The sequence below is a fragment of the Balaenoptera musculus genome, chromosome 7 (genome assembly GCF_009873245.2).
Source record: "Balaenoptera musculus isolate JJ_BM4_2016_0621 chromosome 7, mBalMus1.pri.v3, whole genome shotgun sequence".
NCBI classification, from domain to species: domain Eukaryota; kingdom Metazoa; phylum Chordata; class Mammalia; order Artiodactyla; family Balaenopteridae; genus Balaenoptera; species Balaenoptera musculus.
In genome coordinates, this window is record NC_045791.1 from 2443739 (window position 1) to 2461958 (window position 18220).

General features: G+C 43.2%; 1 protein-coding gene across 8 annotated transcripts in view; it reads left to right on the forward strand.

Moving 5' to 3' along the window:
- The window catches only part of OCA2 (OCA2 melanosomal transmembrane protein), a 279721-nt gene that overhangs the window by 86824 nt on the left and 174677 nt on the right, over positions 1-18220 (forward strand). The gene's annotated exons all lie outside the window — the stretch shown is intronic.

Genomic DNA, 18220 nt, shown 5'->3' on the forward strand with positions numbered 1-18220 from the left:
TTTCTTCACCCTTCTTTCTCTCATCTCATTCTGGAACCCCAGTTATCCTACATGAATGTTTGACAGAGCTCCACAGATCATGAAGGCTTTCTTTGCTCTTGTTCATTCTTTCTTCTTTGGTTTCCTCTGATTCAGTTATTTCATAGTTCCTGTCCAATAGGTCACTTTTTTTATCTTCCATTTATTCTACTCTGCTGTTGATGCTCTATTGCATTTTCCATCTCATTCATTGAGTTCTTTGGCTCCAGAATTTCTGTTTGGTTCTCTTTTATGATTTCTATCCATTTGTTAATTTTCTCATTTTGTTCATGTGTTGTTTTCCTGATTTCATTGAGTTGCCTTTCTGTCTTTCCTTGTAGGTCATTGAATGTCCTCAATACAGCTATTTATTTTTTTCATACAATTTAAAAGGTTACACTCCATTTATAGTTATTACAAAATACTGGCTACTTTCCCCATGTTGTACAATACATCCTTGTAGCCTATCTTATACCCAGTAGTTTGTACCTCCCTCTCCCCTACCTTTATATTGCCCCTCCCCCCCTCCCCACTGGTAACCACTAGTTTGTTCTCTATATCAGTACAGCTATTTTAAATTCTTTATCAGCTAGATAGTAAAATTCTGTGCCTTTGAGTTAAGTTATTGGAGGACTGTTGTTATCTTTGATGATGACATATTTCCTTGATTTTTCACGTTCCTTGTAGCTTTGCATTGCTGCTTTCTCATTTGAAGTAGCAGACATCTCCTCAAATATTTACTAGTTGTATTCAGGTGGGATATACCATTTGTTGGTCCTTTAATACCTGAGACTTTCTCTGACCTGGTATGGACACACCTGCTGCACTCTTCTTACTCCTTCTTGTGGCAGAATTTGTAAACTTTTATGTGTTCTCTGGTTCTTACAGCTCACCAGGCTGGCTGCTGGAAACGTCTCTTTTGTTTGCAGAAGGTGGTGCTACGGCTCCAGTTCTCCCTTGCCCACAGACCTGGTCTGTTCTCTGGCAGCACTCCATTTACCATTGACCAGGAGTGCTCTCACCACTACACAGGGAACATGTACTAGGAGCCATTGCAGAGGCAGAGGAGGGCTTTTAGGGGTGCCTGCAGGCTTTGGGGGGGATCCTAGGGTGAGTTTCTCCCAGAGGTTTGTGGTCAAACTTCCTGCTGAAGTGCCGAGTGAAGTCCTCAGGAACTGTGATCCTTTAATGCCCTTTGATAATCTCATTTGACTATTTTCTGACCTCCCTCCTCACAGGCATGGAAGCCCTGCCTGAGTACTTTGGTGCTGGCAGAGAGAAATGGGTTCTCCAGCTGCATTCTGCACAGGTGGGGAAGCCAAGCAGTCCCTCACTACTGTCCTTCCCCTGTCAGCTGGTTCAGCCCTGTGCTGTGTGGCCTTGGGGGAGGGACAGCATTGACCAAGTTCCTATTACCCTCACCAGTGTGTCCTGACTCCTATTGTTTTCCTTCAGTGACATGCTGGAATCTCCTTTCAGGAAGGCTGGACTTCTACAAATTCTCTCTTATTCGTGGGCATCAGCCCAGGTCAGCACTCTCCAGGTTTTCCCTGACCATGGCCAAGAGGGATTAGAAAGGCATTGCTGGCTCCTACTTGTTTCACAGCCTGGGCTGGGGTCTGTCTGCTTATTACTGGATACACAGGCAGGAGAGCCTCTTCCTAGATCCTTTGGACCCTACTGCTCCTGCAGAAGTACTTTTCTTCATGGATGGATGCCTAGTTAGCTGTCAAAAGAGGGGGACAAAAAGGAGGGACATCTCATGCTGCCAGGATGCTGACATCACCCCAGTTTGCTTTTCTTAAATTTTTAAAAAAATTATTTTATTTATTTATTTTTGGCTGCATTGGGTCTTCGTTGCTGTGCGCAGGCTTTCTCTAGTTGTGGCAAGTGGGGGCTGCTCTTCATTGCGGTGAGCGGGCTTCTCACTGTGGTGGCTTCTCTTGTTGTGGAGCATGGGCTCTAGGTGTGCAAGGGCTTCAGTAGTTGTGGCGTGGGGGCTCAGTAGTTGTGGCACATGGGCTTAGTTGCTCTGTGGTATGTGGGATCTTACTGGACCAGGGATTGAACCCGTGTCCCCTGCATTGGCAGGTGGATTCTTAACCACTGTGCCACCAGGGAAGTCCCCAGTTTGCTTTTAAATGTTCAGAACATGAGATGGTTAACTACTGTTCTTCCTTGGGCTACTTTTGTAAATGGAAGGATAAATGAAGTGCAGGAAGATCCATCAGAAGAAGAATGAGGTACCTAAGTGTCTGCAGACATGTGGGACTCCCATGGCTCCCATTTCTGCCTGTGTGGTGGGGTGGCTGCTGCACACCGTCCCCAAGTAGCTGTGTGCCACCGCATATGTGCCCTGGGCTCTGGGGACCACACACGAGCTGGGAGCCTTTGCTTTGTGTCGTCTCACATAAACTGTCCTAGCCTTGGGAGCAGTGGCCAGCAGCAGTGCCTGTTTGGGGAGGGGCTGCTCATGGAGGGTGGTGCCTGTGACTTCCTGAGCCCCTTCCCTCCCAGTGCAATGGTAGGAGCCAGCTGGTCCATAGCAACGAGGGCAGCAGTGAGGGTGGGTTTCCTAGGCATTCCTCAGCTCTGAAGCCTGTGTTTCTGAAATCCCCAGGAGAGTGTACAAGTGGTACAGTTCTGGGCCTTGAATTCAGGACCACCCTGCATATCATAGGCATTTCAGCACTTACAGTCTGCATCCAGTTGAAGGCCCTGTTTTCCAGGCATTTCTTACTGCTATGATGTGGTAGGATGAATATAGGCTTTGTGATGCTAAGTAAATTTCAGTACTTCTCCACATTTCATTTTCTTCATCTGCAAAACTTAGAGAACTCTTCAGTTTTTTGTGAGAGGTGAATGGGGCAGTATGGGCAGAGCATGGACTGGCTGTCCCTGGAGGTGACACCGTGCCTCTCTGTGTCCTGGTGTGAGACCTGGACCAGCTCCTATTTTCCTGGGCTGGGTCCTGTCTGACTACGGGTAGTAACAGTGCTCTGCTTGCTTGCTGCAGTGCCTGCCAGGTGTGTCCTCTTTCTACCCTTCCTTGTCTCCTAGGAAGAGGGCGTTCGGTGGTGGGCCCTTGCCCCTCTGTTCCTCCATATGAATGCATTCTGGTCCTTTGGTGCATGGTGGGCCGGCCCTCCCCTCGGAAGTCAGGTTTGGTCGTGGCCCGTGCCCTGGCTGTCGGGGTGTGAGCAAAGTGACTCCCCCTTCTTCTTGCCTCAGTGGCAGCATGTGTGAAGCAGGTTGGGTCTCTTGGGGACCACAGTGAGCAGAGGCCTGTTGACCACACATGTCGTGGCTCTGCAGGTGCCAAGAGGCTGGCTGGAAGCGGAGGGTGGCCAAACCCTACAGGAAGGGGTGGTACCATCTCCTCCCAGTGCCAGAGCCGCTAAGCCTGGTTCTCTCATAGCTGGGGAGAACCTCGTGACTCTTGCTGAGCTGGGACCCTGCCTTGGCGGAGCCCTGACTGCTGCCAGTTCTCACCACGCTGCCATTGGAGGGAACTTCCGGCATCCATCACTATTCTGGAGTCTCCTTGAGACTGTCCACATGAACCATCTCCTTTCATCGAGGGGTCCAGTTTGCCTAATAAGCTCCAAAAGGAATGGAAGGGGGTGCACCTGCTGGGCAGCATGGGGCGGAGGGGGTGGTGGTCGGGTCCTGTGGGCCTCACTGGGTGTGCCTGGGCCAGAGGGAGCCCGGGAGGACGAGTGACTTCAGAGCTTCTCAGGGTGACAGCACTGTGCTTACAGGCTTGGGAGGGCCTGGCAGCAAGGGTCTCTGCTCTTTCTCACCCCGCCCCCTGCCCTACCGCCCTTGTGGCTCTTCTTGCCCGGGGTCTTCTGTGTGTGCGAGAGGCAGGGGCCATGTCTGAGGGGCGGGCCAGCTGCCACCTCACGGGGGGCTGTCCCATCACTGCTTTTGAGGTCTGAGCATCACAGACGCTTCACATAAGAACCAGCAAACCCACTTTCTTCTCAAGCTCGTGTGTTGTGTTCCCACCTTAGTGTCACGGTTTGGCAGGGTCTGTATGTTGCCAAACAAAACCCTTCAGCATAGGTGCGTCTGTGTGTTTGTGAGGGCAGGATGGTGTGGGGATGGCACCCAAGCTGGGCTGTGCTGGCATTTCTGATTCTGCACTGACCCTGCAGTGCTGTCTGTCCTCTAAGGCAAGGGGACAGAATAGACAGGGGGTAGGAACAGCCGAGACCACCTGTGCGCATCTGGCTTCTTTGAAAGTTAGGAGAAAGGAAACAGTCATGCCTAATGTGGTATTTTCACCGTGTGCTGGGAAGAAGGTCCATTTGATGATGTGTGGCCAGAAAGTGGTCGTTTTGGAAGAACGTTCCAAGGAAGTTGTGAGAAATTTGGAACAGAATGTGTTGTTCTAATCGCTGTTTCAACTACATGAAAAAATGGTTTTTGGTGATATTCTAATTCCGTAAATGGAATTGTGAGGGCTTGGGTAGCTCTTGTGATTCTGCAAAGCTGGAAGAGTTACCAACTCACATGCTCTCTTTTACTGCTGTAGCTAAGCTTTTACAGTTTCTTACTAGAAATGTTAGCAATATGTAATAGGAATTTGTACCTTAGGAACTTAGCACTGAAAATTCATGGATACAGTTATCCTTATTTTTTCCTTTTGGAGAGAATCCAAGCTGTCTTCTCAGGCAACACAGGATCACTCGTTGACCGGGCTGACCTTGCCATGGCCACACAGTCAGTAGCCCACAGCTGTGGGACTTTAAGACCTAAAGCCAGAGTCAGCATGTTTTTATGCTTGAGGACCGCCCCCATGTTGTAGCCTCTGCCTCAGATCTGTGGGCCCAAAGCTCCAAGCTCATTAGGTACATTTACAACCTTCTTGTTTATCATGGGTGCCTCTTACTGTTTTTCTGCTGTGTAAGCTGAGTTGCCATTTTCCTCACCTCTTGTATCAGTTCCTTTGTGACCTACTGCCCAGCTTTGAAAGCCTTGCCACGTACCTTTGGCTTCTGCACATACAGCGCCCACTTCTGGACCCATTTCTGTATTAGTCAACGTTTTCTGTGTCCACAACCCACCTAAACATCCCAGGGGCTTACAACTGCCTGTGCTTTCTGTTAATGCTGCCCAGGGACTTTGGGCCCAACTCTGCTGGGACCCAGCAGCTGGGCCCATTGTTGGCGCAGCTGTGCTCCCACAGAACCAGGGCAGCTCAGCAGCATCTCTGAAGCTCTGCTCAGACTTGGATTTGTTGGGGCTGCTCGTGTGGCCTCAGTGGGCAGCGGGGCTGGATATTGATCCCCAGAGCACCACACCTGGGGCCTGCACCCCCTCCCACGGTGCATGTTCCTTCATCTATTCCTTCCTTCCCGATGCTTCTTGAGAGGAGATTCCCAGTAACAATTAGGGTTTTGGAAACGCTGCAGAGAGACACATGTATATCTGTGTTTAACCAGCACCTCCCATGCTTTTTGGGACATGGAGCCCAGTGCTGAGCTAAGATTATCAACGGTTCTAGGAACTCAGGATCTCTGGAGCACAAGCATTCCGTCCATCTGCCATGTCACGTGAGACCTGATAGAGCAAAGGCTGAAGGTGCTGCTGGTGAGGAGGGAGCCTGGCAAGGTGGGTGGTACAGAGTCAGAGGTCATGGCAGGTGCCGAGCACCCGAGGATCGTTTGAGCCTGACATTGTCAGTCTGAGGACAGGGTGAGATAGAGGTCAGAGAACACTGATTCAAAGTGAGGGTGCAGCTCAGGTCCCAAGGCAGTGATCCTATTCACAATACTGAACCTGGGTTACTGTGGGTCCTTTGATAAGTTCACTTTCTCTCTCTCTTCTCCTCTACCTTCTTCTCCTCCTTCTCCCTCCTCCTCTTTATCCTCCGGCTTCTTCTCCTCCTTTCCTCCCCTATTGCAGTAGTGTAAGGCTATGTTGTCATAATAGCAGAATATGTATTATTTATTTATATAACAGAATAACTGACGTAACTGAATGTAACTGACTTTATGTCCTTAACTAGATTACGAGGAATGCAGTCAAAGTGGAACTTTGTCATCACCCTTGCAATCTGCCTCATAATACATTGAAAGTAGTGCCTGTGTTAATAGCGGCATTGCACTGGGCATGATGACACCTGTCAAGGTTGTTGGAACCTGCATTGCCCAGAATACTTTATTGAAATTTTGAAACAGCTTTGCCTGGGTTATTTGTAAAAATAAAAGTTAAAAAAAATATCTACTCACATGAAAGTCATCTCTGTGAGTGCTGTTGAGAAAGGTTGCATTTCAACATGGATTTTGAGTGTTATTTTAGGTTTCTGTGGCATAGCACACATAACAGACAAAATATAAGGATATGTTGTCGCTCATGAAAGCTGTTTCTACAATGATTTGAAATCTCTGAGCGGAACACATTTATCTGCAGATTTCATGAAATTATATACATTACTTTAACTGAGTATCCTTAATGAAGCTTTCACTGCTTTTAATGTCAAGTACATTAAAACCCACTTTCGACGAATTTTTTAAAAATGTTCTATGTAATGCTTTTCAAAATTAGAAAAAATAAGACAAATGCGACCTGCCTGGAACCACAGTAAGAAGGAAAAGAGCTTTGCATATGACAGGCAGCCTCCCTGGGTTAAACAAAAGAAGGAGAAATTTTTTTTGTGTGTGTGAGAGCTGTCTCTTTATTTTATTTATTTATTTTTTATTAAATTTTATTGGAGTATGTTGCTTTACAATGTTGTGCTAGCCTCCACTGCACAACAAAATGAGCCAGCCATACACATACAGATATAAAAGTGGAAGAAATTAACCTCAACTCAAATAGGCCTCATGGAATGCCTCACTCAGGTGATTATGCTGTTTTGAGGTTTGTTGATCTGCAACATTTTCCTTTCACTCTTTCTCACTGTTCTTTACCCTTTCTCTCTCTCTCTCTCACATACACACACACACAAAGAGGGAAAAACATATTTTGTTTTTGTTTTGTTTTGACAGGTAGTTGGCTAGTTTTAAATGAGAGATGATTAATTGCACCCAGACTCTTCCTGCGCACAGCCTCAGTGCCTGCCCCTGGTCTCTGGCCCCTCCTCGCCTTTCCTTCTGCCCCTGGCAGTGCAGCCCCCTTTGGCCCTCAACCCCTATTCAGAACTGGGTGGCTGGTGTGCTGTCTCTGTCAAGGCTTCAGGCCCCTCTGTCCCAGGAACCTGTTCACGCTGTTTCCCAAACACTCATTCCTTGCTTAGGGGAGCAGCCAGGGCACACCCATCTCTTCAGTACTGAGTCCAAAACACCAGGAGCAGTGCCTGGTGCACAGTTGTTGCAGCGCCATTTTTTGGGGGCCACTGGCCTCCTCCAGAGGTCGTATGAGGGGTTGGGGTGGTTCTCACCCTGGGGGTCCCTCCTGACTGATGGGCAGAGGGGCTTTTTGTTCTGTCCTGGGGCCCTTAAGTGTCCATCTGTGCTGAGGGCAGAGGAATTCCCTTCTGTGTCCAGGGACCTTTAGTGCCTGTCTCAGTCTGTTTGGGCTGCTATAATAAAATACGCAGACTGGGAGGCTCATCAACAACAGAAATTTATTTGTCATAGTTATCATTCCGACCATAGCATTCCAACCCTGGTCCCCTCAAATTCATGTCCTTCTTGAGTGCAAAATACATTTATTCCATACCAGTGTACCCGGTCCCTCTCCATATTCTTGGACAGCAATACTATAGAAATGAATACCTCTCCCACGAGACACTTAGGCAAGCAAAGCTTTCTATTGAAAGCTTTTAATTTTATTTATTTGTAGCTTGTGCACAAGGGAGAAGGTGGAAGAATGCCAACTTCCCTAAGAACTTTCGAGGAAGGGGTTTTAAAAGCAGTGTGAGGGAGGAGGCCGCAAGGTGCCACATCAGCTTGTGCTCGATTCTTGGATAGGTTGGCCTCCAGGTGAAGTTTTGAGCATCAACAGTCTTCTTGTTTCAACCAGTCTGGGGTCTCTGTGCTTGCAGTCAGCACTTTTCATCTGGTGGGGGTCAGCTTCCTACAAAAACAACTTAGGAATGTGTGTCAGGCCTTCATCTGTATCTTTCAGGGAACTGGAAATTCCCTGAATTGGTGATTCTGCTATGTGATGGATTTATAGTCCCACTTTTGTCCTTTGGAACTATGTACATCAGGGGAACAGAGATAGAGCTTTTACTCCTGTGGGCCTCTGGTTATTGTCTCAGAAGCCCAAGCCTTTAGGCGCTTTGTTTTCCTGGGCCTGTCAAGCCCACTTGTTCAAGGCTATTCTCTCAGTCCTTTTCCAAAATGGCTGTACTCTTGTCTTCCTGTCTCACCAATAGCCCCAAAAGTCTTAACTTTTTCCAGAAGCAACTCAAAAGACTAAGTCCAAAGTCTTATCTGAATATCATCTAAATCAGACATGGATGAGACTCAATGTACATGCTGAAGCAAATTTCTCCCTGCTGTGAACCAAACATGCCAAATCTGTGAAATCAAATGAACTTCTAAAATACAGTGGTTGGACACGCATAGGATAGATATTCCCATTACAAAATGGCGAAATAGTAAAGACAGGAGTTGGCAGGTCCCTGGCAAGTCCACAAAATTGAGGCCCACTGGGGCAGGGGTCCTGCCCCCACTGCTCACCACATGGCTTTGCTGGGTACAACCCATGCTGCAGCTCTCACAGGTTGGGGTCACATGCCTGTGGCTCTCCTGGGCTGGAATCAAATACTAGTGGCTTTACTGGTCTGTGGCTCTACTGGGCATTGCCCTGGCAGGGGCTTTCTGCTGTGGCCCCATGCTCTTGGCTGCCCTATGCCTGGGTCAAGCCTAAGGCGCAAGGTGGCCTCATCCTTCAAAATCTAAGTGGAGATAGCTGTGCCCCTGTGCTTTGCTGGGCATACTGCCTGCTGGAGCTTGCAGTGTGAAGCATCACCAGGCAGCACTGGCCCTTCCTTTGAAGTCTTTCTGCCAAGCAGGCCCTTTCACTTTGGGCCTGTGATGGGAGGGGCAGCCCTGGTGATCTCTGAAATGCCTTCAGGGTTATTCTTTGATTGTCTCGGACAGTAGGTGTCTGCTTCTGTTTGGATGGCTGAGTAGTCTCCCTGTTGTCTTGATGACTAGTTCCTGGTTCTGTTGGGCTGGCAGATCCATACTAATGTCTTACGAGATTTGACCATGCCCTTTAATGTAGCTCCTCCATGATCTTCCTTATTTATTTCATATGGACAGGCCAAATTTTTAAGTTCTGCTTCCTTTTTGATTATCAGTTCCATCTTTAAGTCATTTTTCTCTTCTATCATTTTACTAAAAGCATTCCAGAGGAACCAGTCAGTTCTTTCAATCCTTTGCTTAAAAATCTCCTCCACCAAATAGCCAATTTCATTGGTCATAAGTTCTGCCTTCCACAAAATACTAACACAATTCAGCCAAGTTCTTTACCACTTTATAACAAGGATTGCCTCCTCTCCATTGTCCTGTAACATCTTTCTCATTTCTAGTTGAGACCACTGATGTTTCCACCAACACTCTGTTCGTGACCACTTAGGAATTCTCTCAGAAGATTGAGACTTTCTCTACAGCTCTCCTCTTCTCCTTGTAAGCCCTCACCAGAATTACTTTTGACAATCTTTTCATGGCAATGTAACATTTTACTAGCATGCCCCTGCAAACTCTTTCAGTCTCTACCCATTATCCAGCTCCAAAGTCACTTCCACATGTTTAGGTATTACTGCACTTCCCCCATGTCTCAGTACCATGATTCTTAGAGCCACTATAACAAAATACCACAGACTGCATGGCTTATAAACAACCGAAATTTATTTCTCACAGTTCCGGAGGTGGAAAGTCCAAGATCAAGGTGCCAGCATGGTTGGGTGAGGGCCCTCTTCAGGGTTGCAGAATTCTCATTGTATCCTCACATGGTGGAAGGGGTGAGGGAACTCTCTGGAACCTCCTTTATAAGGAAGTTAATCCCATTCATGAGGGCTCCAGCCTCATGACCTAACCACCTCTCGAAGGACCCACCTCCTAATGTCAATACTTTAGGGATTAAGATTTCAACATACGAATTTTGGAAGGACACAGACATCCATACCTTAACAGCAGTCATCACCACCACATAGTTTCAGATGTTCCATCACCCCATAAATATCCCTAGGGCCTGTTTGCAGTCTATCCCTATTGCTTCCTCCAGCCTTAGGCAATCCTGATCTTTCTGTCTCTCTATATGACCTTTTCTGGACAGTTCATATAAATGGAATGATACAATATACAGTCTTTTGTGTCTGACTTCTTTCACTTAGCCTAATGTGTTCTTCCGTCACATAGATGTATCAAGTAGTTCCATGTTGTGGCATGTACTGCATTTTGTTTTATCCACTCACCATGGATGACATTTGGAATGTTTCCATTTTTTGCCTATTTTGAAGAGTGTTGCTATGAACATTCATGCTTTATGTAGACTGTTAGAAGATAAACTGAGGCATATTAAATTTTTAAGAGTTTATTTGAGCAAATATTGATTCAGATTGGGCAATGCCAAACCGGAAGTGGTTAGGAGGCTCCACCAACAGGAGCAGGGATAGGCTTTTTTGTTTGTTTGTTTGTTTTTTTAGGGATAGGCTTTTATAGAGAAAAGGCAGAAGCAAAGCCAGGAAATGATTTGACTGGCTATAGCTTAAGTGTTTGCCTTATTCGGGAAAGGCTAGTTAGCTTTCTATACTCAGTTGTCCTTAGATTTCGATTTCTTAACCATGACGCATTACAAGCTTAGATTTTGGTTTTCTTACATAGGCTGCTAAAGCATTAAAGCCATCTCAGAGATTGTCATACTGAGTGAAGTAAGTCAGACAGAGAAAGACAAATATATGATATCGTTTATATGTGGAATCTAAAAATAAATTGTAAAAATGAACTTATTTACAAAACAGAAATAGAGTCACAGATGTAGAAAACAAACTTAAGGTTACCGTGGGGGGAAAGGGGGGGGAGGGATAAATTGGGAGATTGAGCTTGACATATACACACTACTATATATAAAATAGATAACTAATAAGAACCTGCTGTATAGCACAGGGGACCCTACTCAATACTCTGTAATGACCTATATGGGAAAAGAATCTAAAAAAGAGTGGATATAGGTATATGTATAACTGATTCACTTTGCTGTACAGCAGACTAACACAACATTGTAAATCGACTATATTCCAATAAAAAAAAAAAGCCACCTCGGTCCAATGGCCTCAGTCCAACGGTTTAACTATTTTAACAGGACATATGCTTTCATTTCCCTTGGGTAGATTCCTAGGAGTGGAATTGCTGGTCATGTGGTAAATTTATTATTTAACTTTGTAAGAAACTGCCTAAATTTCCCACCATGGCTGCACCATTTTTTAAATACATCTTTATTGGAGTATAATTGCTTCACAATGTTGTGTTAGTTTCTGCCGTACAGCAAAATGAATCAGCTATATGCACACGCATATCCTCCATATCCCCTCCCTCTTGAGCCTCCCTCCCACCCTCCCTATCCCACCCCTCTAGGTGGTCACAAATCACTAGACTAGTCTCCCTGTGCTATGCAGCAGCTTCCCACCAACCATCCATTTCACATTTGGTAGTGTATGTATGTCAATGCTACTCTCTCATTACACCCCAGCCTCCCCCTCACCCCGTGTCCTAAAGTCCATTATCAACGTCTGCATCTTTATTCCTGCTCTACTGCTAGGTTCATCAGTACCATTTTTCTAGATTCCATATATACACATTAGCCTATGATATTTGTTTTTCTCTTTCTGTCTGAATTCACTCTGTATGACAGTCTCTAGGTCCATCCACACCTCTGCAAATGACACAGTTTTGTTCCTTGTTTATGGCTGAGTAATATTCCATTATATATATGTGTCACATCTTCTTTCCATTCATTAGTCCATTTAGGTTCTTTCCATGTCCTGGCTATTGTAAATAGTGCTGCAATGAACATTGTGGTACATGTCTGTTTTTGGATTATGGTTTTCTCAGGGTATATGCCCAGTAGTGGGATTGCTGAGTCATATGGTAGTTCTATTTTTAGTTTTTTAAGGAATCTCCATACTGTTCTCCATAATGGCTGTATCAATTTACACTCCCACCAAAAGTGCAGGAGGGTTCCCTTTTCTCCACAATCTCTCCAGCATTCATTGTTTGTAGATTTTTTGATGATGGCCATTCTGACCAGTGTGAGGTGATACCTCATTGTGATTTTGATTTGCATTTCTCTAATGATTAGTGATGTTGAGCATCTTTTCATGTGTTTGTTGGCCATCTGTATGTCTTTGAGAAATGTCTATTTAGGTCTTCTGCCCATTTTTGGATTGGGTTGTTTGGTTTTTTGATACTGAGCTGCATGAGCTGCTTGTATATTTTGGAGATTAATCCTTTGTCAGTTGCTTCGTTTGCAAATATTTTCTCCCATTCTGAGGGTTGTCTTTTGTTTTTGTTTATGATTTCCTTTGCTGTGCAAAAGTTTTTAAGTTTCATTAGGTCCCATTTTTTTAGTTCTGTTTTTTATTTCCATTACTCTAGGAGGTGGGTCAAAAAGGATCTTGCTGTGATTTATGTAATAGAGTGTTCTGCCTATGTTTTCCTCTAAGAGTTTTATAGTATCTGGCCTTATATTTTGGTCTTTAATCCATTTTATGTTTATTTTTGTGTATGGTGTTAGGAAGTGTTCTAATTTCACTCTTTTACATGTAGCTGTCCAGTTTTACCAGCACCACTTATTGAAGAAGCTGTCTTTTCCCCACTGTATATTCTTGCCTCCTTTGTCAAAGATATATACATAGGTTTATTTCTGGGCTTTCTATCCTGTTCCATTGATCTATATTTCTGTTTTTGTACCAATACCATACTGTCTTGATTACTGTAGCTTTGTAGTATAGTCTGAAGTCAGGGAGCCTGATTCCTCCAGCTACATTTTTCTTTCTCAAGATTGCTTTGGCTATTCGGAGTCTTTTATGTTTCCATACATATTGTAAAAATTTTTGTTCTAGTTCTGTGAAAAATGCCATTGATAATTTGATAGGGATTGCACTGAATCTGTAGATTGCTTTGGGTAGTATAGTCATTTTCACAATATTGATTCTTCCAGTCAAAGAGCAAGGTAAATTTCTGCATCTGTTTATGTCATCTTTGATTTCTTCATCAGTGTTTTATAGTTTTCTGAGTACTCTTTTGCCTGCTTAGGTAGGTTTATTCCTAGGTATTTTATTCTTTTTTGCAATGGTAAATGAGATTGTTTCCTTAATTTCTCTTTCAGATGTTTTGTTGTTAGTGTATAGGAATGCAAGAGACTTCTATGCATTGATTTTGTATCCTGCTACTTTACCAAATTCACTGATTAGCTCTAGTAGTTTTCTGGTAGCATCTTTAGGTTTTTCTATGTATAGTATCATGTCATCTGCAAACAGTGACAGTTTCACTTCTTTTCCAATTTGGATTCCTTTTATTTCTTTTACTTCTCTGATTGCTAAAACTTCCAAAAGTATGTTGAATAATAGTGGTGAGAATGGGCACCCTTGTCTTGTTCCTGATCTTAGAGGAAATGCTTTCAGTTTTTCACTGTTGAGAATGATGTTGGCTGTGCGTTTGTCATATGTGGCCTTTATCATGTTGAGATAGGTTCCCTCTCTGCCCACTTTCTGGAGAGTTTTTATCATAAATGGGTGTTGAATTTTATTGAAAGCTTTTTCTGCATCTATTGAGATGATCATATGGTTTTTCTCCTTCAATTTGTTAATATGGTGTATCACATTGATTGATTTGCATATATTGAAGAATCCTTGCATTCCTGGGATAAACCCCACTTGATCATGGTGTATGATCCTTTCAATGTGCTGTTGGATTCTGTTTGCAAGTATTTTATTGAGGATTTTTTCATCTATGTTCATCAGTGATATCGGTCTGTGGTTTTCTTTTTTTGTGACATCTTTGTCTGGTTTTGGTATCAGGGTGATGGTGGCCTCATAGAATGAGTTTGGGAGTATTCCTCCCTCTGCTATATTTTGGAAGAGTTTGAGAAGGATATGTGTTAGCTCTTTCTAAATGCTTGACAGAATTCGCCTGTGAAACCATCTGATCCTGAGCTTTTGTTTGCTGGCAGATTTTTAAATCACAGTTTCAATTTCATTGCTTGTGATTGGTTGGTTCATATATTCTATTTCTTCTGGTTTAGTCTTGGAAGGTTGTGCTTTTCTAAGAATTTGTCTAATTCTTCCAGGTTGTCCATTTTATTTGCAATAGTTGCTTGTAGTAGTCTCTCATGATCCTCTGTATTTCTGCAGTGTCAGTGTTTCTTAATTTGTGACCGAAGATGTTATCTATCCTGAAGAATGTTCCATGTGTACTTGAGAAGAATGTGTATTCTGTTGTTTTTGGATGGAATATCCTATAAATATCAATTAAGTCCATCTGGTCCAATGTGTCATTTAAAGCTTGTGTTTTCTTATTTATTTTCTGTTTGGATGATCTCTCCATTGGTTTAAGTGGGGTTTTAAAGTCCCCTACTATTATTGTGTTACTTTTGAATTTCCTTTTTATGGCTGTTAGTATTTGCCTTAAGTATTGTGGTGCTCCTATTTGGGGTGCATAAATATTTACTATTGTTATATCTTCTTCTTGCATTGGTCACTTGATCATTATTTAGTGTCCTTCCTTGTCTCTTGTAATAGTCTTTATTTTAAAGTCTGTTTTGTCTGATATGAGTACTGCTACTCCTGCTTTCTTTTGATTTCCATTTGCATGGAATATCTTCTTCCATCCCTTCACTATCAGTCTGTATGTGTCCCTAGATCTGAAGTAAGTCTCTTGTAAACAGCATATATACGGGTCTTGTTTTTATATCCATTCAGACAGTCTGTGTCTTTTGGTTGGAGTATTTAATCCATTTACATTTAAGATAATTATTGATATATATGTTCCTATTACCATTTTTGAAATTGTTTTGGGTTTGTTTTTGTAGGTCTTTTCCTTCTCTTGTGTTTCCCACTTAGGCAAGTTCCATTATCATTTGTTATAAAACTGGTTGGGTGGTGCTGAGTTCTCTTAACTTTTGCTTGTCTGTAAAAGTTTTGATTTCTCCAGTCCAATCTGAATGAGATCCTTTTTGGGTACAGTAATCTTGTTTGTAGGTTTTTCCCTTTCATCATTTTAAATACATCCTGCCACTCCCTTCTGGCTTGCAGAGTTTTTGCTGAAAGATCAGCTGTTAACCATACGGAGATTCCATTGTATGTTATTTCTTGCTTTTCCTTTGCTGCTTTTAATATTTTTTCTTTGTATTTAATTTTTGATAGTTGGATTAATATGTGTCTTGGCGTGTTTCTCCTTGGACTGATCCTGTATGGGACTCTCTGAGCTTCCTGGACTTGCTTGACCATTTCCTTTCCCATGGTAGGGAAGTTTTCAACTATAAACTCTTTAAATATTTTCTCAGCCCGTTTCTTTTACTCTTCTTCTTCTGAGACCCCTATAATTTGAATGTTGGTGCGTTTAATGTTGTCCCAGAGTTCTCTGAAACTGTCCTCAATTCTTTTCATTCTTTTTTCTTTTTCTGCTCTGTGGCAGTTATTTCCACCGTTCTATCTTTCAGGTCACTTATCCGTTCTTCTGCTTCAGTTATTCTGCTATTGATTCCTTCTAGGGTATTTTAAATTTCAGTTTTTGTGTTGTTCATCACTGTTTATTTGTTCTTTAGTTCTTCTAGGTACTTGTTAAATGTTTATTATGTTTTTTCCATTCTATTTCTGTGATTTTGAATCATCTTTACTATCATTACTCTGAATTCTTTTTGTGTTAGACTGCCTAACTCCTTTTCATTTTTTTGGTCTGGTGGGTTTTTACCTTGCTCCTTCGTCTGTTGCATAGTTCTCTGTCTCCTAATTTTGTTTAACTTACTGTGTTTTCAGTCTCCTTTCTTCAGGCTGCAGAGTCGTAGTTCCTCTTACTTCTGTTGTCTGTGCCCAGTTGGTGAGGTTGGTCCAATGACTTGTGTAGGCTTCCTGGTGGAGGGGACTGGAGCCTCTGTTCTGGTGGGTGGAGCTGGATCTTGTCCTCCTGATGGGCAGGGCCATGTCCATTGGTCTGTTTTGTGGTGTCTGTGAGCTGAGTATGACTTTAGGTACCCTGTCTGCTAATGGATGAGGTTTTGTTCCTGTCTTGCTAGTTGTTTGGTGTGAGGTGGTCAGCACTGCAGCTTGCTGGCTGTTGGGTGTAGCTGGGTCTTAGTGTTGAGATGGAGACCTCTGAGAGAGATCTCACCAATAAATATTCCATGGGACCAGGAGTTCTCTGGTGGTCCAACATCCTAGACTTGGCTCTCCCACCTTGGAGGCTCTGGCCTGACCCCCGGCCAGAGCACCAATACACTGCAAGCCACACAGTGCACAAGAAAAATAAGAAGTAAAAACAAAACTAAAAAAGATCCCCAAAAAACGAACAGATGAGACCCCAAAACAAATGGTAAAAGCAAAACTAAACAGACAAAAATCACACAAAGAAACATATACACACACACTCACAAAAAGAAAAAGAAAGAAAAAAAGAGAAAAGAAAGAAGAGAGCAACCAAACCAGTAAACAATTTCAAAAATGAAAACAAACACTAAAAACTAAACTAACACAAACATAAAACCAGAAACAAATCAAATGCAGAAAGCAAATTTAAAAAAGGCAATGAAAGCATAAAACAAACACACAAAAAGTATCAAAAAAATGTAAAGACAAAGAAAGATGAAAGCAAAAGGAAAAAATACAAAACAACAAACTAGTAAAGTAAAAATAGAAAAATTAAAATATAGTTAAAAATAAAATGAAAGCAAAGCAAAGGAAAAAAAAACAAACCCAAGGAAAAAACGCAATATAATGAAAAAGTACAGTAGAATTAGGAAATAAATAAATAAATAATATGTTAAAAATAAAAGCATAAAAAGAAAAGAAAAAGTAAAGAAAAAGATAAAATTAAATAATAATAATAATAATATAAAGAAAAACAGAACCAAAAAAAGAATAACAAATGTAGTGATATTTTCCTGTGGTCTTAGATGTCAGTGTCCTTGCCTCCACAGTGAGCCACAGCCAATCCCTGCCTATCCAGGAAGTCCTCCAATACTCCTAGGTAGGTCTCTAGACCTGCTGTGGGCACTGTGGGGCCAGCTCAGACTCTGATCTGGCCCCGTGTGTACTTGCCCCCAAAGTCCACAGTTTCCCCCAAAGTCTTCAGCCTCAGTTGTGGGAACCCTCGTTGTCTATTCAGGTATTCCACAGTTGCAGGGTTTACCCAGCTGATTGTGCGGATTTAATCCACTGCTCCTGCAGCTGCACAGGGATATTTGTCTTTCTCTTCTTTGGTCACACTGCCCCTGGGTTCAGCTTTGGTTTTGGCCCCAACTCTGCGTCTGGGCTTCCCTCATGCATCTGTTCCCCACCCAGGCAAGAGGGGGCAAAAGCTGCAGCTGATTAGGGCTCCCTTGCTCACTCAGGTTGGGGCTGAGGGAGGGATACAGCAGTCATAATTGGGATGTGCAGGGAGTGCCTGTGGGCCGCAGAGGCTGGCATGAAGTTGCAAGAGCCCGAGGCACACCATGTGTTCTTCCAGGGAAGTTGGAAGGCAGTGGCTGGCTACAGAGGCTGCCGGGAAGGTGTGGGAAGAGACCTGCCTTGCACACAGGACCCTTAGTGGCAGTGACGGCAGCCTCTGGGGTCCAGGGTAACAGCTGCAGCTCAGGATGCACCATTTTACATTTGCACCAGCAATGTTTGAGGCTTTCAAATTCTCTGCATCCTTGCCTTTCTTTATATTTTGCCTTAGAAATTCCATGCCCACTTGAATTATAATTAAATAGAAAAAGTATTTTCGTGGTTCAGTGGTAATACTGAAGTTTCAATTAGATTAAGCATTTTACAACAGTCTCAGTAACTGGGCAGAATTGATTTATATTGTGGAACTAATTCTCCAGTTGCCTATGGATTATATGGTAAAAAATTAATGATAATTTACTGCAGGCTTCCTTATAGAACATACTTTATCGAGCTTCTAATTCAGGGTCATCTAATTATACAGGAAATCTTTCTTTAGAAAGCAGACTGGTGATGGTTGTGTGTGTCTCTAGGGCATCCAGACTCTGAAACAAAGAAACCCGTGATTTATTTATTGTCCTAATAGATATGGTA